The 27281-nt window shown below is 41.6% G+C and overlaps 1 protein-coding gene across 11 annotated transcripts in view; it reads right to left on the minus strand.

The window, feature by feature from the left end:
• Positions 1-27281, minus strand: part of DTNA (dystrobrevin alpha) — a 352112-nt gene that overhangs the window by 249831 nt on the left and 75000 nt on the right. For 3 of the 11 annotated variants that reach the window (XM_084780879.1, XM_084780881.1, XM_084780880.1), the window contains exon 1: positions 5662-5995. The exons of 2 other annotated variants lie outside the window; for them this stretch is intronic. The gene's annotated coding sequence lies outside the window, so the exon portion shown is untranslated. Of the gene's footprint in view, positions 1-5661; positions 5996-6029; positions 6159-27281 lie in introns of those variants that run through there. 6 more of the 11 variants (XM_084780873.1, XM_084780874.1, XM_084780871.1 and 3 more) reach the window with 5 other exon arrangements.

The raw sequence follows: 27281 nt of genomic DNA on the forward strand, positions 1-27281 counted from the left end.
CATGTAGATGGAATCGAAAGGACACCATAGCATCTTTACATGTTCTTCTGGGAATTTTGGGGTTCACATTTTAGATATGGGATCTGAACATTTTTCTTAGAGTCAGATACTTGTTTAAAGTGAAACTTGAATCCCATCTATATTGAAGCTCTTTTCTCTGTGGAGGAAGAAGAGCACTATGTGAAAATAACATGAGGCAAACGTCCTCATGTCCTTCAACTTAAGACTTGGCATGTCAAGGGCACACAATAAATGTTTGAAAAACTTACGAATAGTCCAAAGAGTCAGCACCGGTTAAGCAGCTTTACCAAAACCCAGCTTCTTTTGTCTCCACCAATAATATAAAATTCTTCATTAGTTAGAGAGAACTTTGTTTCCTTAGCATATGCTGACAGTAATACAACATCAGTGTTGTACTTCAAGGACTTAAATTTTATGAAAAACCAAACCAAACCAAACCAAACCAAACAACTTTAAAAATTTAGGCTCATGAAGTCATAGCACATAAGCTATCAAATATTTTCCTTCTCAAGCTACATGGCGATCTGAAAATCTGGTGTTTTCTCATAATTGATATTCAGACAGCATGCCAGGTAATTTGTTTTAATATAGTTTCTTGGTGATTTTTTTTCCTGGTATGCTATTGAGTGTTCCTGATGAGAGGTCACACATATGCGCATGCGTGTGTGTGTGTGTGTGTGTGTGTGTGTGTGTGTGTGTGTGTGTATGTGTGTGTTGGGGGGCCATGCAGAGACCAAAAGCCAAGCATGGGTGTCATTTCACAGGTGCCACCTGCCTTTTTTATTGGCTTGTGACTAGGGCTCTCATTGGCCTGGACTCACCATATAGGCTGGCTTGCCATGAAGCCCCAGGGATTTTCTTGTTTCTGGCTTTCCAGAACTGGGATTCCATGCTCATGCCTCCACACTTGACTTTCTTTTTTAATTGCTGGGTTGTGGATATAAAATATTGTAAACCTCCTGCTTACAGGGTAAGCATTTTACCAACTGGGCTATCTACACAGCCCGAGCAGGAGAGGTTGAAGCTATTAGCTTCCGCACGCCGTGACTCTCCTTTGACTAAAAGCCTCTTGGATAGTGTGCAGCTGACTCATCCCACTTCACTGCTAACACACGTCTCATCATCAGTTGGCCGCACTTGGCAATAAAATGAACATTAACCCTGCTTCTCCAGAAGAAATGCCCCCACCAGACAAGCAAGTATTTCCTGGTTCTACTGGGTGTTTAGCACCATTAGCGATAATTATGCTGAGGTCGAAACATATAGAATGGAGAAGAAAAGGGACGGTCCAGCAACAACAGCCCTGGAAACAATCGATTATTCATTCCTTACCCTGTAGTGAGTGGTTTCTGGGTGTTTGCTTACTCGGAGTATAGAAACCAGTAAGGCACAGTTCCTGCCATTAGAGACTGGGAACGGAACTCCAGGGAGGAAAACAAGGGACGAGTCACATCTGAAATGAAATTCAAGGAGCAACAAGCATTCTGGGAAAAGAAAAATGATCCTGAGGCCCCCCAGACTGCTCTAGCATATGGCAGATCCCAGGGGCTGTAGTTAGGTTTGACTGAAGTGTCGGTGGTGACCGGCAAAGGGGTGGAGAGATGGTAAAGGTTGACGCTTTGTGACAGGCCTCGCAGACTGTGGGAAACATGGAACGTTTTTATTTTTGAAGGACGCTGGAGTTCTCTAATTACCAGCAGCTGTGGTCCTTAGAAGACAGATGTATTTGTCCAGTATGAGAGATGGACATCGGGTTGGTGGTGGTGTGGGTAGGGTCTACAGGCAGAAGAGTAACTGTAAGAATGAAACAGGGGGAGGAGGTCCCCCTCATTCACAATCATAGGGGAGGGGAGTAAGGAGAAAATGGGAGGGAGGGAGGAATGGGAGGATACAAGGGATGGGATAACAATTGAGATGTTATATGAATAAATTAATAAAATGTATTTAAAAAAAAAGAATGAAACATCAAGCAAGTACGATGGCGGACGCCCAATGGAGAGTCCCAACAGAGGCAGGAGGGAGCAGAGAGGGTTAGTTGACGATAAGCTAGAAAGATATGGTGATGCTGAGCACTGGCAGGAAGAAAGCCGGAAGAGTCAGGTTTGGTGAACAGCTGAAGTGACTCGAGTGGGTGGAGTCGAGATTAAAGAGATTATCAAGGAAAGTGGCCCACGAGGGACAAGCAGAAGGATTGCTGAGTCTTGTAGACAGCGCGTATGAAGCTGGAGAACATACGTTCTTCAGTCAGCGAGCATACGTGGTTTTCTCCAAGAAGTCTTGAACCAATCAGAACACAACCAAAAAGGAAAAGATGAATCAGAAAAAAAAAAAAAAACCAAAAAACAAACAAACAAAAAACCCGTGCCTGAAACTATCAATGGCAACAGCAGACCATGCAATATGTTGTGCAGGATGAAGATGTGTTTTTAGGGGCTGGAGAGATGGCTCAGAGATTAAGAGCACTGGCCTGTTCTTCCAAAAAGTCCTGAGTTCAATTCCCAGCAACCACATGGTGGCTCACCACCATCTATAGTGAGATCTGGTGCCCTTTTCCAGCCTGCAGGTGTTCGTGCAGACAGAACACTGTATACATAATAAATAATCCTTTTTTTTAAAAAAAAAAGATGTGTTTTTAATGAATGGTAGCTATTAATTAGTTCAGTGGAGTTCATCTCTTGCAGTGGTCACGGCATAGCTCTAGTCAAGTAAGAAGTATCAGAAATACAAAACCAGGGCAGAGTCAATCACAACCTGAGAACTTAGCAAACGAAAACTTAGAGAGCAGGGCACTGGGAGACAGCTCCGTGGATAAAAGTCACTTGTCATGTGAGCCTGGCTGCTTGAGTTTGACTCCTGCAACTCACATGAAGATGGAAAGAGAGAACCGACTCCACCAAGGCCGATCCCCCCGGCTTCCGCACAGGTGTCATGGCATGTGTGCACCCCGCCAGGTATACACACACACACACACACACAAAGATAATAAGTAGAAATGTAAACATTAGAAATCAGAGATGGAAGTTAGACTTTTAAGCACAGCGGTTTTGCCCCTCGGCATCTGACTGCCCAGGCAAACAAGCCTGGCAAACACAGTTCCCTCTTGTGGCCTGACCGGCTTCATTAAAATGTCAAAGTCTTGGGCCAAGCATACGCCAGGAACTGCAAAGGCTGTATCTTCCACAGGGACAGAATGAACCTAGAGTGAACCTTTGCTCATCCTGCCTCAAGCCGGCTTCTGTCGCAGAGAGCTCAAGGCCCCTGTGCCTTGCCTAAGGTATTGCTAGTCAGCCGCTTGCTGCCACCACTGCAGGAAACCACCACCGATCACCCTTACAAGTGTTTTTTTTTTTTTATCATCTTTTTGTTTTTCTTTTTTCATTTTGAAACATAAGTAGCCCCAGCTACTTGAGCTTGCAGTGAGTTTCTGAACTTTGATCACCAAATGCTGGGACTGTAGGTTGGTGCCACCATGCCAGGTTCAATGAGTGATTGTCAAGATGCATTTTCGACAGAAAGCAAAATTATTTCATATGTTAAAAAGACAAGACACCGAGAATGAAGGTGAGGTAGGCAGTAATAACAGAGACACACCCAGTAACGTGGAAACTATAGCTAGCAGACACATATCATAAGACTACAACCTGTGTTGCAGATACGGCTCAGAGGTTAAGAGCACTGTCTGCTTTTCCAGAGGTCCTGAGTTCAATTCCCAGCAACTACATGGTGGCTCACAACTGGGATCTGATACTCTCTTTTGGCATGCAGATAGAGCATTCATATACATAAAAATAAAACGACAACAATCTTCTCTGTATTCAAAGAAAGAAAATCTAAGTTATCAGCCCCATCATGGACCGAGGAACTCTAACAGTGACACAACAGTGGGAGACACAATAATTTCACTTTTCTCAGCCAGTATTGGCCTCATTGTTAACAATTCTTACATGTTAGAATTTTGAACCTTGAAGTTTTTCTTTTATCACATTGGAAACCAAAAGCCAAAACTCAGGAAAAAAAAAGCATTAAATACTGGTATAACACCAGATGTATAAATGACAGGTTTGCCTACACATGGCTCTGTGTGTACTGCCAATTTCTGCCAGCTTCATTCTTAATGTCAGCCATTCAGGGCACAGCTACCCATACAATATTGTCAGTCGCTTGATGTGACTAGGAAAAAAAAATTGCTAAGTTACTGTCTACTTATAGAGAATGGAGAATTACTTGCCGTTTGTGCAATTTAATGGGTTAATTCTAAGGATCACTAAACATTAGTTACAATTTAACAAACTGCCTAAACTCTTGAAGGAGAGTTTTTCTAACTTCCAAGGAAGTATTACAAAGTGGTTACATTTCCAACTCATAGAGGACTTCACAGTGCTGGGGTCAGGTTGCAGTCTGGGGCACTGAGCCTCATTACTTCTCAGGGACTTTAAAGGAAAAGGAAGCGAGGAGGGGGGAACTGGGCACACGAGGCTGGGCAGGACCAGTCCTGGGCTCTGTTAATTTCACATTTTGTTTATCCTTGCCACACTGTTCAGCAGCCATAAGTTCAACTCTGTCGCTACAATGCCTACCTTTCGGCTCAGAAGAGCGAGTTCCTGCATTATTTATTACCAAAGCTGTGTGAAAGAGCCATGTTAAACTTGTACCCACTTCAGTCACCTTGACTTCACTCTCGTCTATTTGGCAGAGCAAAACCGGGCCAGTTACCTGGAACTACTGTTCAGCCCCATACTCTGTCAGGAGAGCGTCAGCAGGCTTATTTTCCCCATACAAAGGAGAATATCCAATTCGCACCATGTACTCTGTGACTATTATGAACACTATTTATTCAGAAGGAATGCTGTGTGAGTTTGGAAAAGCTGTCGCCAAGAGGAGAGGGAGAGGTCGCTTGACCAAACAAGAAACAAATCCTATACATGGGCAAAACACAAGGAACCGAAGTTTGCCCTTTTCCTTGTGATGAAACATTTAAAACAGCCAAAGCACAACGCGCGGCAATTGCAGATGTAACGACCTGTCCCTCCCTCCTCTTCTCTGGAGTTCTTTATAATCGGAACGCCTCCCTTCACTTAGCAGATACCAGCGCTTTTGGCGAAGAGCTGCTTAGAATTAATGAGGTAATGCCCCAAACAACTGCTATTAATACATTTTTTCTTGGATAGAGGCTGCCTGCTTTTTCTCTGCCATATCTTTAAAGATGGGGTACATTCGAATGGTCTTAGAACACTATAAAAAGAGCCACTAATTAGAAACATTTTTTCTAATGTATCCCTTAGAAACATTTTTTCCTGCATCATCTACATTGAACACAGTGCCATGCCAGGAAAGCTGCGCTCCATCTCACAGCGTACTCCCCTCCATAATTCCTAACTCCGTAAGCCTTGGGTGCTTGAGGGTTAATGAGAAAGAGCTCAAGTGACAACTCTGATACACAAACTTGGAAACAGCCTTGCACAAGTACTGGGCTTCCTTCTGCCACTCAAAGTGCCCAAGGCCACCTACTTCCAGAAGGGAAAACAGCTTCATCCAGACACAAGGACATCTCCACAATCTTTCATTCATGCTACCCACAAAGCAAAAGTCAATATCCACCTTCCCAGAGGTGCACCTCCAAGTTTTGGTGTTCTCACTTACCCAGGCTCAGGTACAGCACCCTCTCTTCAATCCTTTTGGTGCCAGATCACCTAGAGCACACAGTGATGGCTAGCACGTTCATGAAAGGTCAGATTTAGCCAAATTGCTAATTGCCCCCGAGATCATAACCAACTCTGAAATTCTAGGGAGAGACAGGAGTTTAAAAACCCGGCTTCCAGATTCTGGCGTCCACTGTGTCTATCTTTAACTTGAAAACGATTTGGTTTCACATTCCACTGAAGTCCCACTGGCAGATGCCTTCGGTAAACTCACCAATGGCAGGCTCTCAAAGGTCTCCCTCCACCCCTCCCTCGCAGGGAGCTTCCGCCCATTTCTTCTAAAGCTGATTTACTCAGCTGTCCTGTTACCTGTCTCCTCCTGGGTAAAAGGAACTGCTTTCATTGAAGGCTATTACAGAAACCTTTGCAAGCTGCAGATCAGCTGAGGACTCGCTGGCTTCCTCTGCCGTCACCCCACCCCCACCTCACGGACAGAAACCAACTGACTTCCAAACTTGGCTGCCTGAAAAAGAATGTCCTCTGATTGGCATTCCTGGAGGCAGGCAGCCAGGCAGCCAGAGCTTGGCAAATGGCTTCCCAGGAATACACAACACAAACAAGTAACTTTCCTGGATTTTTTTAAAAAAAATTTTCAGTTTAAGGAAACTAACAACTATGTTGAGACATTAAAGATATTTCTGTTGAAGCTCAACATTCATGTTTTTTTCTACCCACTTATCATTTTACCCAGGATGTCTAGGGCTACAGTGAAACTGCAAGCTAGCAGAACTATTATCAAACATGGAATAAATCTTGTTTTGGGACTCACTAGAAAAAGAAAAGTGTCACAAACGACATTTCACAGTGTCCTGAGGACCACTGGCCAATGGGTGGATTTCCTGAGAAATAAGTGCTTATAGGAATTGTGGGGAAATGAACTTCCATTGGCTTCTGTTTTATGCTTTGACATGGAGCATAAAGGAACATGGAAGGGACACTTCTTTTTTCCCAGAAAGCCTTCTTTTTTCAGGGTTGTCTTATAACACTTTAGTACAGACTGAGAGAGAGAGAGAGAGAGAGAGAGAGAGAGAGAGAGAGAGAGAGAGAGAGAGAGAGAGAGAGAGAGACAGGGAGGTGTGTGTGTGTGTGAAGGGAAACTAAGTGTCCTACTTTGCTTTCTATTGCTATGATAAACACCATGACCAAAACTAATCTGGCGAGGAAAGGATTTAACTGGCTCACATGTTGCAATCACAGCCTGATTGTTGTTGTTGTTATTGTTGTTTTAGAGAAATCAAGGCAGGAATCAAGCAGAAACCTGGAGGTAGAAGCTATGGAGGGGTGCTGCTTACTGGCTTGCTCCCCCTACGCCATGCACAGCCTGCTTTCTTATTTAACCCAACACCAACTGCCCTGGGATGGTGCTGCCTAAAAGGGTTAAGTCTTTCCACACCAATGCCCCACAGACTTGCCTACAAGCCAATCTGATGGTGAAAATTCCTCAACTGACATTTCTTTTTCCATGATGACTCTCTTGTGTGTCAAGCTGATAAATTAAAAAACAGCAGCAGCAGCAACAACAAAAGAAAAGTCAACCAAGCCAACCCCTCGCCCCTGCAAAATACTCATCAAACCCATCAAAGAGAGCCTGACAGTGATTAGGAATGTGAAGTCTCTTTAACAGAACAAATAACCTATGCTGGGCATTCACTTCTTGGTCACTGGGTCCCAAATGTTGTCTGTTACTGAGAATATGCTTCTTTATGTTCAGGGTGCTGTATGCAACTTGATGGACCACGCAGCCTCTTCAAAGGCCTGGTGAAGGCACTGTAACTTTGGTGGTTGATGCATCACAGGATGAAGCATTGCCAGATCTGGGCAACTGTCAGCTGGCTGGGCTCATGGTGCCGTGACAGCAGCTGCTCCCCGGGGCTCACAGGAACATCTCAAAAACATTTTCAATGGCAAATGCTGGACCCCAGAGGACAGCTTTCCTGATTTCCTTGGCTTTAAATCCTTTAGGTTTCTGTTTGTTTGTTTTGTTATTTTCTTCCACGTGTAAGAAATCATGAGGGAAGACCTGCTTGACTGCTTACTACAGTATGAACTTACGTCACTCATACTTGATGCCTCTATATGTTGGTGGCCTGCCAACTACTTGCTACTTCGTCTAACTCCGTTCCTACATGTTTAAACAAAAGCATTAGAAGGGAGGAAAAGGAGAAGGAAACATTTTATACTTTAGCCTCAAAGTTAATTAGGGAAACTACAGGCAAAATGGGAGCATCTACGATTTTGCCTCCTGTGGTTGAAAAGCCCCACAGTCACACAGCAGCAGGTTTTGGTTTCGAGAAACATTCCTTGAGTGTCCGTGCTGTGTTCACACTTGTAAAATTCATAAACCAGATCACATATGAGGAGAGGAATATAAATCCCTGGTGCAGAGAGGAGCCGTTTCTGTCCCAGACTCCTTTTCTGCTACACGGTGCGCTATATAGTCACTTATATCTACACATTAGCCCAAGGGGCATGTCCCATGAAAGCCTTCACTTACCAGAAAAGTGAGACAGAGGGGAAGACTTCCTATTGAGACTCTAGGTGAGAGAAGCAAGGGAGAATAGGGAAATAGAAGGCTCCAGAGGGTCCTAGAAACCTACAAGAAGAACATTATGATGGGCGGATCTAGGCTCAGGGGTCCTGCTCAAACTATGGCACCAGCCAAGGACAGTACGTGCAGTAACATCGAACCCCTACCCAGATCTAGCCAGTGAACAGGACATTCCCCACAGTTGAGTGGAGAGTGGGGACTGACTTTCACATGAACTCTGGTGCCCCATATTTGACCAAGTCCCCTGGATGGGGAGGCCTGGTGGCACTCACAGGAAGAATAGCAGGCTACCAAGAAGAGACCTGATATCCTATGAGCATATACAGGGGGAGGAGGTCCCCCTCAGTCACAGTCATAGGGGAGGGGAGTAAGGGGAAAACGGGAGGGAGGGAAGAATGGGAAGGTACAAGGAATGGAATAACAATTGAGATATAATATGAATAAATTAATAAAAAATATATATTAAAAAAAGAAGAATGCCTGGGGTTTGTCACCAGCCCTGGTTCATGGCCAGGACAATGCTGGTTTCTGCTGTGTCTTTAGATGCTACTACTGCAAAAATGATTCCAAAAAGGCTCCTGTTGAACCCAAAACACATCCTGTGCAAAATCTGTATGTTAGCCTGTGGGGAAAATGACTATGTTGGTCTTCTCTGTTGCAAATTTATTTGTTTTTTTCTTTATTTTTTTGAATTTTACTTTTAAGTGTATTTTTGTACATATATGTGGTGTGTTCTGTGCACTTCTGGTGCCTTTGGAAGCCAGAAGTTACTGGATCCCATATAACTGGAGTTGTGGATGTTGATAGTCTGCCATGTGAGTGCTGGGAACTGAATCTGGGGCCTCGGTGAGAGTAGTGAGTGCCCTTAATGTCTGAGCATCTTTTTAGCTCCTACATTGTTCTACCTAATTCTAGGACAAACACCCCTGTTCTTGAGCAACAAACTGAGATCGTATGAAGTGTATATTGAATTGTGTATTGTGTAGCACTTTGCAGGGGACCCTGTTCATTATATAAGTTTGAGCATGTGCATTACTCCAAATGCCTGCCATACATATTTATTAAAGTTCCTTGTGCTGGGCTTGTAAGACAAACTGAGAGAAAAGGAGATGTTTCTAATTGAATTGTTACTGACTTATTATTCAGAGTATAATGTTCTTTAATTGGATGAATTATGTTATAAAAGAATGAATTAAAGTTCCTAACTTTATCCAGACTTACAGTTTGGTCTCCACACATCCTAGAAGTCCCCCACGCAGTATCAGAGTCTAAGTTCAGACCCAAGGTTAAGTGAACACAATGAAGTGATTTTCTTTTCTCCACTAACCTTCACAAGGCAATTGATAAGATTTACAATGGCGGGAACTGGGTCTTTATCATGAGTAAATGTTGTTTTGCTCTTTTGTGAGCCCTAACCCGAGACATGGGATTGATCAGGAAAATAGCTTCCAGGGCTTGCTTCCAAAAGCACCCTGGGCACAGAACTGGCAAGTCCTGTGCCTTTGGCTTATCTGGAACATGCAGCTAATCGTTGCTCCATTCTCCAGAATAGAATGTACTAGTATAGTTTTGAGGGGAAGTAGCACTCATGACTCCCTCACAGTAGATGACAATGGCTCAAGCTCAGGTATTCACTGATCTGTGAGGTGTCTATGTATATCTAAATTTGGGTAACTCAAAAGCAGATGGACATGACCACTATTTTTCTTCACCGCTGCCTTAAGAGACGAATGAATGGAGTTAGTATTTAGATATGATAACTTTCCAATTGTTTTCCTTTTTGGGGGATAGGGTCTTACTATGTATTCCTAGATGTCCTGAGACTTGCTGTATAACCGAGGCTGGCCTCAAATTCAGAGACCTGCCTGCTTCTCTCACATGTGCCACTGTACATTACTGCCGTTGGTTTAATTTTTTTTGTATCTTATTTATTGTGCTAACATAAATTTACATTTATTTACAAGAGACACATATTTTGATTTAAGAAAAAAATGAAACTACAAATGGATACAAATGTCACATTTTATTATGCAACTCATAATTTTAATAAAAAATTTAAAAACATATAGTATTAATGTAATAATAAGGACTTTCTTCCCAAAGCAAAGAAATAATTATGAACAGAGGTATTAGAAAGTAACTAAAGCCGGGCACAGTGGTGCATGCCTTTCAACCCAGCACTTGGAAGGCATATGCAGGCAGATCTTTAAGTCCAAGGGCAGCCTGGTCTATAGAGAAAGTTCCAGTTCAGGACTAAGCTGAGAAATCCTGTTTAAAAAAAGAAAGAAAGAAAGAAAGAAAGGAGAAGAAAAAAGTAAGAATGGAAGGAAGGAAGGAAGGAAGGAAGGAAGAAAGAAAAGTAATTGAAGTAGACTCTACCCAAGACAATAGAAAAACTATACATCACCAGCATTAGAAAACAGGAGCCCGAGTGAGAAGGCATTCAGAGTACTGGCATTATGCTTTACAGCGTCTCTGTGGGGTAGACACCCGAAGGCAATGGAGTTATGAACTTACAAAGATACCCACATGGCCAACGTTGCCTCTGACTCACTATGAACCAAGATGCGGCAAACAACTGCAGTGAGAACCAGCGGATGAATTAACAAAGATATTCTAGAGTACGTCCTTGTTATACTGTATTGTGCAAACAAGAAGGGAGAACCGTTCATTGGAAGGCAACATTAATCCAGAGGACTTTCTGCTAAGAAAATGAGCCAAGTAGAAAAATACTGTAAAATCTTATCTTAATAAGAAATCTAAGAAAATAAACCAAGAACAAACACAAACCGTAGAACACAAAATGATGTGGTCACAAGGGTAGAAAGAGAGCAGGGTATGGTAAGAAAAAGTAGGTTGAAAGACACGTGTCGTGTTGTAGGAATAAGTTTAAAGGCCTACCACAGAGCAGAAGACTTACAGTTAATAATATTGTTTTAGAAGCTGTTACTTTACCAAAAGAACATTAACTACATGAGATGGCGGTGCACGTATTTGCATGACTTTAGTAGCCACATCTCTACAGCTCTATATTATCAAGCATTTCATGTTACACACTTTAAGCTATACAACAAAAATGAAAACAGCAGTGTTCTGTACAATCAGTAGACATCATCAGACAAAATTGGGTGAAGTAGATTCCCCTTCAGGTGCCCGTCATGTGAAAGTAACTCCAGTCATGACAAGGCTACATGTACAAATGGGCTCATATGTTTGTCTAGAGGCTGGGAGGTGGATCAGTGCTCAAGAGCATGCAATGTTTTTTTTACAGAGAATCTGAGTTTTATTCCTAACACTCATGCGGAGCAGCTCACAACCAACCCTCTGTAACTCCAGCTCCAGAGGACTCTACACCCTCCTCTTGTTTCTGTGGGTACTGTGCTTGCATGTACATACATACAGAGAGACATACACACGTAGGCAAAAATTAAAATTAAAATCTTTACAATATTCTCTGTTTAACTGGGTTGTAATTATTGTATTTTCCCACTGAATAGGGTTGTAGTTTTCCTTGGCTCATCTAAAGTCAACCCTAGCTGGAGTCTGGTCATCATAGCCACCTCTGGATGAAAGTAGAGGATCTGACCTCACCCTGGCCATAGAGACGCTTTCTGTATGTGGAACTCTGTCAGCACATACAATGTTCAATGCCTCTTATAACCCTAGGGTAAAACTTTGTTCTAGCATAACTCCTCTGAGAGGCTTCACCCAGCACCTCATGGAAACAGATGCAGAGACCTACAGCCTGACATTAGGCGGAGCTTGGAGAGTTCTATGGAAGAGTTGGAGGAACAGCTGAAGGAGCGAGAGAGGTCAAGGACTCCACAAGAAGACCTACACAGTCAATTAATCTGGGTTCATGGGAGCTCCCAGAGACTGAACCACCAACCAATGAGCATGCATGGACTGGTCCTAGGCTCCATGCACGTATGTAGCAGATGCATACCTTGGCCTTCCTGTGGATTCCCCCAACAACTGGAGAGGGGGCTGTCTTCTTACTTTGATGTCTCTCTTTAAGTCCAGCCCCCTAACTATGCTGACATATCTGGCCTCAGTGGGAGAGGATGAGCCTAGTCCTGCAGCAACTTAATGTGCCAGGATAGGTTGGTACCCATGGGGGACATCCCCTTTCTTTGAGGAGAAGGAGAGGGAGGATGGTGGGAGGGGTGTGCGAGACAGGCACTGGGAAGAGAGGAGGGGGCTGTAATCGGGATGTAAAGTGTGTACATTCATGTAATGTCTTCGTTATAATCTTGCTTCATTTTTCATAATCAAATATCTGGTCTACACTTACGCCCCAACTGAATAATTGGTTCTAATCTGAGTGTCTAATGACATCAGGGTAGAAATAGGACAATTCTGTTTTCTGTGATCAAATAAACTGCCAGTTGGTAGCAGAGCAGATGTGTTGTGGTCACATCCAGCTGCCATGTGGGAGCAGGTTTTATCAGGTGAGCACATCCTGTGAGCATGCTTCGGACTTGCTGCTTGCTTGGCTGTGGAGCCTTTTCCTTCAAAAGGATTGTTTAACAGCGACAAGACTCAGATTCTTCAACAGATGCTCAATGGGGAGACCGGTGTGTAGAGACCTCGCACGCTTGAAATTATTTTCAAATCTTTTCTCTACATTATGTTTTTTATAGAATGCATACTTTTAAAAAATACAGTGGGATAACCATGGCTGACAGTGCTGAATAGAGCATTTCAAAAAGCTAGGAGTAGCATTGTGGATGTTTCTAATGTAAAGAAATGACACCTGGGTGATGGCATGAGACCTACATTAAGTATTTTATATTATGCACATGATTGAGGCGATACTTTGTGCCTCACAAATACTACATAGTAGCTAAGTTTTAAAATGTTTAAACAACTTCTATCTTAGAGAAATTTTCGTTGACTTGATTTGTTTTATTGGCTTTCCATTCCCCCCTCCCCATCCCTGCCCTCTCCCGCCTCCCCACCCCCACCCCGCTGCCATTCTGTCTCTCTTTCATCTCTCCTCCTCTCAACGTGGAAAAAGCTCCTGATGGCGCGCGTTCGTATAACACTCATTTTTATCATCCAGCTTATGGTGTTGAAAACTCAAGGCATTTTTTTCTCATTATTCCAGTTCTGGGAAATTTTATTTACTTTTAAATCAAATTATGGCTCCCATCCTCTGTGCTTTTGTTCTGAAACTCTTGTCCCCATTTCCTAGTAACTTCTCTTTTATTCATTTTCTTTTTCTCATCTCTTTTCTGATGAATATGTTATTTCTATGAACATATTTTAAATTTCTAAGAATTTTGTCTCTAAATGCTCCTTTTCCACTACACTGACGTGTTTAGTTTCATGGGCACATTTTCTTTTCTAATATTTGTAGTAGCATAGATTTTAGAATTGTGTGTGTGTGTGTGTGTGTGTGTGTGTGTGTGTGTTTGCTGTAAAATCTGCTTATTTTACTTTTTTGTTAGTTCATTTAACTTCTTTGGTTTCTTTATGTTAGAACTTTTCTACATCCGGGTGTTCCTTAGCTTCTGCGTAAGCCACGCACTATTCTGGGTGGAATGATGTCATAGAATGGTTTAGAATGCTGACCTATTTCACGATGGTGCCGGTGCCGTCAGCAGCCGCTGGATTTCTACCCCTTTAGATAGTTGGGCATTCCACACAAGTGTCCCACCTGCCTGTCTCGGGACGCTCTAGAAGTACACCCCCCATGCTGCAACCTTAAGGTCGGAGCTAACTGAGATGTCCTGAAACAGATAGGGGCATTTGGTACTTATTCAGGGTTCAGAGTCCCACCTGACTGCCCAGCCCCCAAGATCTCATCCCACATCTCCCTGCTGCTGATCTCCCCAGCACTGCTGAGTCCGCAGCTCTGTTTGAGTTAATCTAGACAGCAATTCCAAATCTGTGTTTTGTACAGGGGATAGGAAGGTAGCTGTTGGCCTCCGTGGGTTTGGGGGAAGTATTGACATCCACCTATTCTTTCTGATTTTCCACATTTCTTGCTTTGATCCCCCTCCCCCCCCCCCGCCGCCGAAAGCCTCCCCTGGATTCAATTATCCTTTTGCCTCCAGTCATTGTGTCTTCTTAAGATGCTCTGTGGAGCCTCGGCTCGTTTCTTGGCAGCCTTTCTTCTGCAGGCACCCATGTGTCCATATTGATAGCTAAATAATCAAGTACTGTCTATGCATTTCTTCCTCATTGAAAGATGTCAATTGTTTTGGGTTTTTGCGTTTTCCCCTTTTGTTTATCCTAGTGAATTCTTAGAGAGTCACTATAAGTGCTGCTCAGTGAGGGTCATGGTGAAACTGAGTGTGTCCCATCACCAATTTACCTGAATTCTCTGCCTTTACTCTTCAGTATGGTCTCAACAAAGGAACTGATGGTGAACTGATGTGCAAGTGTTGCTCCAGAAAGATTCCGCCAAGTAAAATTAGCAGGTGTGTGTGTGTGTGTGTGTGTGTGTGTGTGTGTGTGTGTGTGTGTGTTTGAGTGAGGGTGCAGTGTAATACTTTATATTTCTTCACAAGCACATTCAATGCTCACACTAAAGCTAAGCACTACAAGGTATATAATTATCTGTTTAAGACATGTTGAAGCATAACATTTAATTAAAGAAATCATTTTGTTCTGAAGTTTCTTGTGGTCCCCTGTGTTAACGCTTTCATCACATCTCTGTGACATTAAATCTGCAAGCACATATATAATTATGAACAACTCTCTCATTTGTAAAATCTCTGCATTTTAAGAAGTAAAGATACATTTTTGTCCCTGAAGTTCTACTCAAATTATTGAACAGACCTCAACAAATTCAAGATTAAAAAAAAAATGATCTTAAAGTAGCCTTGGCAGTCTCTTTGTGCTTCTATTTGATTGAATGACAATAAAAAATTTTCATAATGAAATAATTTTCCTTGTCAATTTTCATGGCCCTTAGCATATAGACACATTGTATGTTTAATATTTGAGATGAGTTTTGTCTTGAATGGTTTTGTATATGAGCTCTGCTTTCCACGACAATTTGGTGATATCAGATTTCCAGAAGATTCATTGTGCTCTACTCAGTCAACATTAAGTTATGTCTAAGGTTCTCTAGTGGCTTAAAAACATGATTGTGCAGCTTGCTTTTGAAGACAGATATGCTTGCAAGGCAAATGTGGGAGCTATGGTTGTTGAGCCTACTTATGGCATTCCCTGGGTCTGGAGCAGAAGTGAAAACTAGGAACAAATGTACACAAAGTGTCTAAATATTTTAAAGTTATAAACCAAACTTACCATCCATTAAGTCATATTATTTATCCTACTTTGATAAATGTGCCTTGATAATGATTTTAATCATTATCAATAATAGAGCTCTTGGGGGGATTATGCATCTTATTATTTCTATAGCTATAAAAATCATTACAAAGAATCCAATGGCATCTTTAGCATCTTCTACCTCTTTTCTGTATTTACCTTCTATGAAGCTTGTGCACCCATCTCCAACATACTATATTTCCATCAATACTGGACAGGGTGAGAAGCTGGGAGGGAGGAGCTTGCTCTTGTCTCTTACGTTGTATAGAGTCCCTTCCTTACAAAGCTGAGATAGAAGAGCCAGAGGTTTCTTCCATACTCCTTTACAAGGTCTTAAGATGCAGGGCTTCCTGCTCATCAGGCACTGAATGCTTTTAAGTGTCGTCCAGGGTGGATCTGCCTCTCATACACATATATTGAAACCCAGGGGATGGTGACTCAGTACAATGTGTGTGCTGAGCGCTCCAATCATCCTAGGAGCAGTGGGCAGGCAACTGGGAGCAGGAAGAGAAGTGGTGTCTGGATGCCTCCTTTGAGCTGCCACTTTAAGACAATTTCAATTTGAGCTTGCACTCTAAAAATCATTATCAAGGCACATTTATTAGAGAAGGATAAACAATATGACTTGATGGATTGTACGTCTGATTTATAACTTTTAAATATTTAGATACTTTGTCTATGTAGGTTCCTAGTTTTTACTTCTGCTCCAGACCCTGGGAATGTCTTAAGTGGGCTTGACAACCGCAGCTCCCACGTTTGCCTTGCAAGAATATCTGCCCCAAGAAAGAAGCCTCACAGTCATGTCTTTAAGCCACTAGAGAACCAAAGACCCCCCATAAAATGAATATATTAATGGGGTTAATTCTTTTTGTAGAGAAAAATTCTGTAGTTCTTGAAATTCCAGAGGACACTCGTTACAGGGACATAAAAGAATATATTGCTCAACTGGTAAAACCTTAATAGCTGGGCATGGTGGGGCACGCCGCCTTTAATCCCAGCACTTGGGAGGCAGATGCAGGCAGATCACTGTGAGTTCAAGGCCAGCCTGGTCTACAAATCGAGTCAAGAAAGGATAAGATAACATAGAGAAACCCTGTGTTGAAAAACCCAAAACCAAACCAAACCAAACCAAAACCTTAATGGCTGAAAGCTCTCTCTCTCTGAAGATCCTGGGTACCACAACCACAGACAGAGACAGAATCTGCCCTTCCATTCTTTCCCACAGTCCTCTACTGCACGTCAAAGTTAAGGGATGAGGGCTATTGTAATTGACTGGCCTTGATTTAATGCATGGTCCAGCTCTCCAAAGTTTTATTGAGTGTTCTTAGGCCTGGACTGGGCAGAGAAGTAGAGGGGTCTTCTGCGTTTCAGATATGTTGGCAGCTAGGATTTAAGATTGAAGACTTCTCTGGAGTATTACCAATCCATCTTGCTAAAAAAAAAAGTCCTTTCCCTCCCTTAACAGATCTAAAATCACTGAAGCAAATCTAACTGTAGCTCAGGTAAAAGTGGTTCTAGATATATTGCAGATTACCTTGACTCAGTTCTTCTTTTTGTCCATACACACATACACATATCAGCAGCTTGGGAGAGAAAGAGGTAAGCCTTTTTCTAAATTTTAGTGACCACTGTGTTTCTTCCACAAAGGCTGATAGATGATTAAAACAAGACACGAAAAAGTAGAGTAATGTGCTATTTAAATAGACAATGAGAAACCAAAGTCAATCTATCATTCATCCAAGTGGTGGGGTTAGTGGACAAGAATCTGGGTTTTAAAGATAGTGAGCACATTTAAAGATATGCAGTGGCAGTGCTGGGGAGGGCTCGTCAGGTGCCAGTACACACTCCTCTTGCAGAAGATTCAAGTTCAGTTCGCTGCACACATGACCAGTAGCTCACAGTGCCAGAGGCATCTGTGAGGAGAACCTTTAGAATGAGTCCTGAGTTTTCATCCACAAAATTAGATTTATTAAGACAGTATCCTGTTTTTTTAACCAAGAAAAAGAGATGAATATCTATTAACACATAACTCCATGTTCAGCAAAATATTTCCAACAGGAAGATGAGAGTTGGGAGCTTATTCCAGGAGATAAATGCTATGAAAAGATGATAAGTGGAATTTTTTTTCATTTTTTTCCCTTTATTAATTTATTCTTGTTACATCTCAATGGTTATCCCATCTCTTGTATTCTCTCATTCTTCCCTCCCTCCTCTTTTCCCCTTATTCCCTTCCCCTATGAACATTCTCCACAGTAGAGTGGAGAGTGGGATATTACTTTCTCACATACTCTGGTGCCTCACCTTTGACTATGTCCCCTGGAGGGAGAGACCTGGTGGCACTCAGAGGAAGGACAGCAGGTTACCAACAAGAGACTTGATACCCGATAAGTGGAAAATTTTTAAAGCGAAATTATTCTTGGATTTATTGGAAAGAATATAAACAGCCTGAGAAGAATAGAGAAATGGTTAAATATTTGGGTAAATATAAAAACTCTTAGAGTAAGGACCAGGAAGATGGCTCGGTAGTTGAATTGTTTGTGATATAAGCATGGTGAGTCGAGATTAGATTCCCCAGAGTACACATTAAAGCCTAGGATGGGCATGTGCATCTGTGTACCCATGGAGGAGAGGAAACCAGTAGGTCTCCAGAGGTTTGTAGCCAGCCAGCCTAGCTGAACTCCTAAGCTTAAAATTCAGTGAGATACCATCTCCTAAAAGTATTAGATGAAGAGTGACAGAGGAAGATGCCCAACATGGATCTCTTGTGTCCACATGGATGTAAATATGTACACATGTACATGTATGCACACACACACATACACACAAACACATACACAAAAATAAATATTTTGAAAACTATCACCTACTTACTCCCTTGTAACCTCCCCTCTATGTTCTTATCTACATTTTTAAAACTAGTGAACAATAAAGCAAAATTAAATTGTTTGTGTTATATTCTGGTGCATAAAATAAAATCAATGGCAAAGAACAAATGGCAGAAGTTAAATAGAATTACACAACTTATGGTTTATACTATTAGTTTAATAATATAACTTAAAGATAGTGAGTGACCAAGACGCATATTTTCTCTTCTTAAGGATCTCAAGGAACAAAAATTTCACTCCAATGAAGTTGTAGGTTTCTAGTTCTTACTAGAAACTAAATTTAAATTAAAATAAAATTCACAGGAAAGATAAGATGGGAGACTAAAGTATGGAATTAATCTTAAGTAAGGTAAAGAAATAAGAACATGTGGACATAAAACAGATAATATAAGTAGGAAACAATGGCAAGACTCAAATCTACTGGTAGTGAATATTTTATCAAATGCAAAAGTACTCAACATTCTATTAACAATCTGAAAAAAACCGTAAATTAAATTATATTGTTGGTGAGAAATATTATATATACATATATACACACGTGTGTGTGTGTGTGTGTGAATTATATTATATTTTTATTATTTGGGATTTTTGTATCATGAACCCTGACCACACTTCCCAGTCTTCCCACATTTACCTTCTCTCTTGTAAGCCCCCCTCCCCACAAAACAGAAGAAGAAAAACGAAACAAACACAAACAAATGCAACTTGTATTGCCCATAAACTCACTGGAGCATGGTCAAACTCTTAGTGGCCAGCCTCTTAAAGAAAATGGAGTCTCTCCTCACCTACAGCCCTGCCAGAAGCCATCAATTGTGGAGAGCTACACTTCAGCATCTTTATCACAATTTTTAAAGAGTTCTCTTCGATGGCTCTTAGTCTAGGCTCTTACTCTTTTGGGAGAGTGGTAAGTGTGGGATAGGCCCAGGAAGCTGTGCAACCAGGGGAGCCAATCTGCAGTAAGAGTGAGGTCTGGACCTGTCCAAACCTTGAAAATCTCATCCCGAGACTGGCGGGAATAGGATCGCTTCCTCCTTGCTCTGGGCCTATATGTCTCTATACATGTAGCATTACAACCCTAACCCCTGCCACTCATCAAGACTGCTGGCTTGACAGTCTCCCTGATGACCTGTCTTTGTTGTCAGTTGTTGACTTGGGTTCATACTAGAATGTTCTGGATTTCCTGCCATGAGCTGTAGCCAACAGGAGGCAGTAACCTGAGGTAGTTGTGTGACTGCAACTTGTGCCATGGAAACCCTCACTACAGGCACAGGTTTGGCTATAGCTTCCTCTGGTACAGTGCTGCTGGGGCTGGGGTCTCCATGGTTACATGAGCCCTGCCCAAGCACAGGGCTTGGAGATTTCCCCCCTTGCATGGGCAGAATAGAAAGGTAATAGCAGTGTGCTCTCACAGCAACCAGATCATCATATAATGGAGGAAGAAGGAGCCTGCCTGTGTTTTCAGTCTTGTATGAAGAAAATGTTAACATTTATGATTGGCTCCGTCACTTTAAGGAAGTTTATGAAGCCCAGGAGAGCCATTTACTGAAGGTCAGACCAAAAAGGAAGAAAAAAAAAGCCATTTAAAATGCTGCGACTGCAGACAGTTATCTAAAAACTGAATAGGCTCCATTCTTTATTGAAGTTAAAATAGACTTATAGGGAAAAACAAGGAAGAGAAATGTAAACACACAGGCCCGCATGAGGCAGAGCTGCCATTCAAGATGGATCGAGTACACTGGAATCCATCCTCTCTCACCGGCTCACAGCAAACTGAACTTCTAATTCATACCAGAGTATAAAACATAGCTATAGATATCATTTAAGAAAAGGTTAAACCCAGGATCCAGTCCTTAGGAAATGGAATCCTACTCACTCATGGAGCTGAGGATGTAAGGACAGACAGAGGGAAGTCAGTGTATGGAGGGAACAGTGTTTGTTGGAGGTGACATAAAAGATGGCCACTGGATGTTACCAAAGGGTCCAAAATTCCCTTAGGTGGGAATCTCTGAAGGAATGTATACCCCCAATCAGATATTTTCTTACAGAATAGAAACATAACAAAACAACAACCAAACAGATGGGTGAGGTTAGCTAAGGCGGATGTTTCTGTACAATTTCTATTGACAGTCTTGAGGGCAAGCACAGAAAGAGAAGCTTGAATTCTCAACGAAAGCCAAAAGGTGGAATGGTGCCAATAAAATGAAAGGAACACTCACAGGAAGTTAACTGCTCAGGGCAGACAGAGTTTAGAGTGAGAGGGTGAGTGTTTTACATCAGGCGGACCCATCAGACAGGCCCGCAGAAGCTGGATGCTTGTAGAGACGGATTATTTCCTTCTTGTTGCACTCTTTAAGTAGTAAAAACCGCTGCACTGTGATTTGATTAGTCTGACCATTATAGCACTAAGAAAAGCAAGGTTTCTTTCATGGACAATCTGGCCTCACATTGTTGAAAACTGAAAGGCACACTCTGCTCAGATCTGTTCTCTTTGAAAGGCCTTCACTCCCTCCGTAGTTTAAGAACACAGAGAGAATGTTCTGAGCCTTCCTGAGATCACAGACTTTTGCACACAGAGTTCATCAACTCTGTGGTTGCTAAGCTTCATTGCTAGCTGGATTTAGAATGGCCACGAAGCACACCTCAATGTGTCTAGGAGGGTTTCCCCAGCAAGACTCAAGTGAAGAAGACACACCTATCCTAGAGGTAGGTGGCACTGCCCCTGGCTAAGCTTTTAGGGTGACTATGAAGAAGGTGACAGGAGCAGCAGCAGCCTGCATCTCTCTGTGTTTCCTTGGTATGGATACAGTACAATCAGCTACCCATATTCCTGATGTTATGACTTACCCACCTTGGTGGACTGTGCCTTTGAGTGAACTGTAAGCCAGCATAAATCCTTCTATCCTTATGTTTCTTTAAAACAAGATTTATTTTTATTTTACATGTGTGAGCGTTTTGCCTGCATGTAAGTACATGTGTCACATGTGTGCCCACGGAGGTCAGAAGATGGCGCTGGATCCCCTTGAACTAGAGTTACAGATGATTGAGTCACCATGTCGGTACTGGGAACTGAACCTAGGTCCTCTGCAAGAGTAGCCAGTACTCTTAACTGCTGAGCCATCACTCTAGCTACAAGTTAGTTGCTTTTGTCAAGCATTTCATCACAGCAACAAGGAAATGTAACTGATAAAAGATCCTACTGAGCCATTCCACAAGCTGCATGTGCATTTTACTTGAATTCTCACTACTGCAGTTACTGTTAAGGGTCACAGTTTGTAGCTAGAAAGATCCTGAGTTCAACACAGTAACATGAGTTTGCCTTGATCTACATGATTAATTGACATCTTTAATGAGTTATCACATAATAAATGATTGCCCTTATGGATTGGATGTAACATGTTCCCCATAAGGTCATATGTTTGAACGTTTGGTTCCTAGCTAGTCATACTGTTCAGGGAGGTGGTGAAAAATTCATAGGAAGGACCTCTCTGGAAAAAGTGTATTTTGGGGGAATTGGACTTGTATTTTATAGATGGACCCCACTTCCTGTCTCACTTCTGCTTCCTGATCTGCCTAGGCAAAGCAAGGAGCCTCCAGGTCCTGTCACCAGAGTCAAGAGTTGATGCTATAATCAGCAGGCTACCAAGAAGAGACTTGATACCCTATGAGCATATACAGGGGGAGGAGGCCCCCCTCAGTCACAGTCATAGGGGAGGGGAGTAGGGTGAAAGCGGGAGAGAGGGAGGAATGGGAGGATATAAAGGATGGGATAACTATTGAGATGTAAAATGAATGAATTAACAAACAAATTTTAAAAAAGAGTTGATGATACTCTCATACCCCAAACTGTGAGCCTTAGTACACCCGTCCTCCCTGGAATTGCTTGTTAGGTATTCAACCGAGTGATGAGAGAAGTAAATAACCCAATGATATTGGAGACTCATTTTTATAAGCGTTATAATAAATGTTGCCCCCTGTAAGTATGCATGGTGAAACTAAATCAGAGAAAGGAAAACACAGAACAAACGAGAGAAGGGAAAGAGGTTCAGGGGACAGAAGCAGCGTAAGTGGCACAAGGTTGGGATGGGCAGGGTGAACCGAAGCAGGGACCTGGCATGATTGTAATATCTTGTACTTCTCAGGGGTTTGTGTATTGGTGACTTGGTCATTTGCATGGTACTGCTGGAAGTGTGAGCCTTAGGTGGAGCTAAACTGGGGGTGCCTCAAGACTCTGGGAGCATCATCTTTTGAGGTGATTAGGTTCTTTTGGGACCCTAGCTCTCTCTCTAGATAGGGCAAATATTGAGGATACATTTGATCCCTGAGTACTTCTCTGGCTTTATGTCTGGAGAAATGTTCTTTTTTTTCCACGTAAGACCTCATCACTGTGAGGCTCTCACTGGAGTCCAGCTTGTGTTTTTTGGACCTGTAGAAATTAGAGCAAAGTAATCCTGCGTTCTTCTTAAAGTCAGCCTGGTCAGGTGTTTGTAATATCAGGAGGCAGAGTAACACAGGCAGAAAAAAACTAACTTTTCTCTAAACCCTGACTATTTTTTTCTTTATAAAATCATAATACTTAGAGCCGAAGTCCAGTGGAAATCTTAATATCCATTCACTGTGTCATTGTTTGGATGTATTAAAAATCATATTACACGTGTGTGTATGTGTGCAAATGCATGCATGCACACACACACACACGCAGACTGGACTTTGAAGTTATAATATATTAAATTACTGACATAAAATGTCAGACTGACAATAAACCAAGAGACCCCAGGTTTCATTTCCCGTGGCCTTGTTTTTATAAAATCACTTCATCTAATATGACCAACATAGTCTCAGCCTTACACTGACAGTGCCTCATTTTCAACCCATTGTACACAGAGAATCCCTATTTTTGTAGAGACAATAGCTATTTTTTTTCTGAAATTTCAAAGCATATTCTCTGTAGAGAGCTACATTCATGTGAAGAGGGTTGTCTAATTGCAACATGCAGGAAAATAACACTTAATTACATCTTTAAAAACTAAACGTGAAACATAAAGAACCCGATGGTGACATTATCGGCAGGGCAAGGATAAAGGCTTCACAGAAGAGCCTTTAGCTTTTTTGTATGAAAGGATTATTAAATTCTAATTAGTCAATATAGGTAGTTTGTGAATAGACATGCTAAAAGAATAGACAAATAGATTAAATTTACTTCCCAATTGAATGTGATGCCAAAATAGCAGTTAGGCAGACAAGAAGAAGACTGCAATACTGTTTGTTTATCTACTGACCTGGTAGTATTCATGTTAGATTACAGGGCCTAATATATCTCACTTGTAAATGTGACACAGAAATGCATAGGCAGATTTTGTGCACACTACAACTTAATTTTGTATAAACCCACATACTTTAAAGTTTTGCTTTTCAAAGTCTGCCACCACGTATTTAAAAGACACTAACATGAATAAGGCTGCTATGAACATGGTTGAGCAAATGTTCTTGTTGTGTGCTGGAGCATCTTCTGGGTCTTGAGGAAGCCTTATTCCCAGTTTTCTGAGAGAACGTCAGATAGATTCCCACAGTGGCTGCACTAGTTTGCATTCCCACCAGCAATGAAGGAGTGTTCCTCTTTCTCCACATCCTTGCCAGCATGTGGTGTCACCTGAGTTTTTTATCTTAACCATTCTGATGGGTGTAAGATGAAATCTCAGAGTTGTTTTGATTTGCATTTCCCTGATGGCTAAGGAGGCTGAGCATTTCTTTAAGTGTTTCTCTGCCATTTGATATTGCTCTGTTGCGAATTCTCTGTTTAGTTCTGAGCTCCATTTCTCAATTGGATTATTTGGTTTGGTGATGTTTAATTTCTTGAGTTCTTTATATATTTTGGATATTGGACCTTTGCCAGTTGTAGAGTTGCTTTGTTCTATTGACAGTGTCTTCTGCATTACAGAAGCTTCTCAGTCTCATGAAGTCCTATTTGTTAATTGTTGACCTTAAGGCCTGGGCTGTTGGTGTTCGTAGTAGCCAGAACATGGAAGCAGCCTAAGTGTCCCTCAGTAGAAGAATGGGTAAATAAACTGTGGTACATTTATACAATGGAATACTATTCAGCTATTAAAAACAAGGAATTCCCCAAATTTGTGGACAAATGGATTGAACTAGAAATGATCATAATGAGTGAGTTAACCCAGAAGCAGAAAGAGTCAAGTGGTATATACTCACTTATATCTGAACACTAGCCCAAGAGGCATGTCCCATGAAAGTCTTCACTTACCAGGAAAGTGGGACAGAGGGGAAGACTTCTTATTGGGACTTTAGGTGAAAGAAGCAAGGGAAAATGGGGAAATAGAAGGATCCAGAGTATCCTAGAAATCTATAAGAAGAACGTTATGATGGGCAGATCTGGGCCCAGGGGTCCTGCTCAAACTATGGCACCAGCCAAGGACAATACATACAGTAAACTTCCAACTCCACCCAGATCTACCCAATGGACAGGACATTCTTCACAATTGAATGGAGAGTGGGGACTGACTTTCACATGAACTCTGGTGCCACATATTTGATCAGGTCCCCTGGATTGGGAGACCTGGTGGCACTCAGAGGAAGGATAGCAGGCTATGAAGAAGAGACTTGATAACCTATGAGCATATACAGGGGGAGGAGGTCCACCTCAGTCACAGTCATAAGGGAGGGGAGTAAGGGGAACATGGGAGGGAGGGAAGAATGGGAGGATACAAGGGATGGGATAACAATTGAGATATAATATGAATAAATTAATAAAATATATTTGAAAAACACTAACTTATAAAAATTCCCTATCCAAATCATCAAGATTTACATTTAAGAATACAGCCTGGAAATTGTTTATTTTAAATGTGATATTGAATTTTACCTGATTTTAAAAGCTTAAGTTGTTAAGGTGAAGAGTGTAAAATGTTGTAGTTTGTGAAAATTAAGGCACTTGCTGTGACCTCAGCCCATAAATCTAAGAAAATTATTTAAGACTTACTAATGACTGTGGTTAATTAAAGTCCTGCCTAAAGTTACCTCCCTTCAATTAAAATAAAACAGTTGATACGAATAAGCCAGTGCATGGTCACCACTGTTACCAATCCAAGAGTGTTCAGGAGGAATTTAAAATTAAGAAATAAACATAAATATGACATGAAAGTGTCAGCCATTCCTTACATAGAATTGAAAAACTAAATTTATGACTTATCAACTGCATACCTAGGCCCTTAGAAGAGTTTTTTAAATAGTTTTCTGGAAGATAAAATTAGAATCACTAGATTATTTCATATATTAACTTAAGGAAAACAGCTTTCTCTACTGTAAAGATCAGAACCAATAATGGCTTTAAATAAATATGATTTTATACCTTATTCTCATGTGAGCATAAAGCCTTCTTGTATGGTTAACACATACCGCATTCCTGGTCAAGAAGGTATCACACCTGTGCTATATATTCCTTTCAAAATAGATTTATCTACCTTTATTATTTTATGAGAGTTTGCCTGCATGTATACATATTTACCACATGTGTTCGATGCTCACAAAGGTCAGAAGATGATGTCAGTTTCCCTTGAACAGGAGTTACAGATGGTTAGGAGCTACACTTGGTCCTCTTAAAGAGCAGGTAGTACTTATAACCCCTTAACCACCTCTCTACATTTCATGCTACGTATTCTTGACCCCCAAAGTCATTACAGTGGATACAGTGAGATGGCTGAAGGGATTCTTTTATATGAAATGCCAGAGGGAGAATCAGAGCAGGGAAACTATGTTCTTACAGTGGGACTGTGACAGGTTATCTTATGATGAGCAGCAATGTTAAGGATTTAAGACTCCATCCTATGTGGCAACTCTAAAGATCTTGAAACATGTGCAATAAGTCTCTGTGGCTTAAAGGTCAGAGGTCCTTGCATAGACACATATAATGGGCATTATGAAGGAGAGACTACAAAAAATACTCCTTAACACAAAAGGAGGCTACAGTGAGATGCATCTATCCAGTGTAGGTTGAAAATATTTTTAAATGGAAATGCAGGCACTATCCTCTCCTAAGTATGCAGGAGAGTCTGATGGTCCCCCATCTTGGTCCTGTGTCTGTCTGGGAGCCATGGCTCATTGCTGCTGTGTGTTGCAAGGAGTTATCACCATATATCAGTAGGTCAGGAAAAGACTACAAATCAAAAGAGAGTTTTTCCTGATAGAGTTTACCTCTATCAAACCATCAAAAAAGCCAGAAGTTACAAGTTGAGTGATTTACACTGGTACTAGATTAACTTGTTTGCTTTCACCAGGGTGCAGTTTTGAAAAGCCTGTCAGATTTTTTTTGATATTCATCCATTCATAATTGAATTTCTGACTTCTAAAAGTGCTTTTGTCAAATATCAAAGACCTAAAATTCAGGCTTTATTACTTAGCCTGTTGAAACCAATGCTCTTTTTGGTTTGATCTGATTTCTTAAAGATGATTTCTTTCTTGTTTCCTATACCATCCTCTGATAGTTTCCCCTCTGTTTAGTTTTTCCTAAACTGTCACTCAAGGTCTCCTTCAGAGAGTTCTGCAGAATTCCACAGTGTCTAGAGCCTATTTTTGTCTTCCGGTCCTTATGTATCTTCTTTGGTAACCTTACCCATTTGTCAGTCTTTTCCTGAAGTGTAGACTCCTCTGTGCACCTGACCAGGGAACATTTTCATGAGCTGTTCCGTTCCTAATTTCCCTGTCATTGCTTGCTGCTTGGCACTGTGCAGTGATGCATAAGGGTGACTCATTACCTGTCTCCCTTCCCTCCTCAAATGTGTTCCATAATGGACATGTCACCTTCTCTTCTGAACTCAGGTCATTTAACCTTGC

Source organism: Acomys minous, assembly GCF_964271855.1.
Source record: "Acomys minous genome assembly, chromosome: 4".
NCBI lineage: Eukaryota > Metazoa > Chordata > Mammalia > Rodentia > Muridae > Acomys > Acomys minous.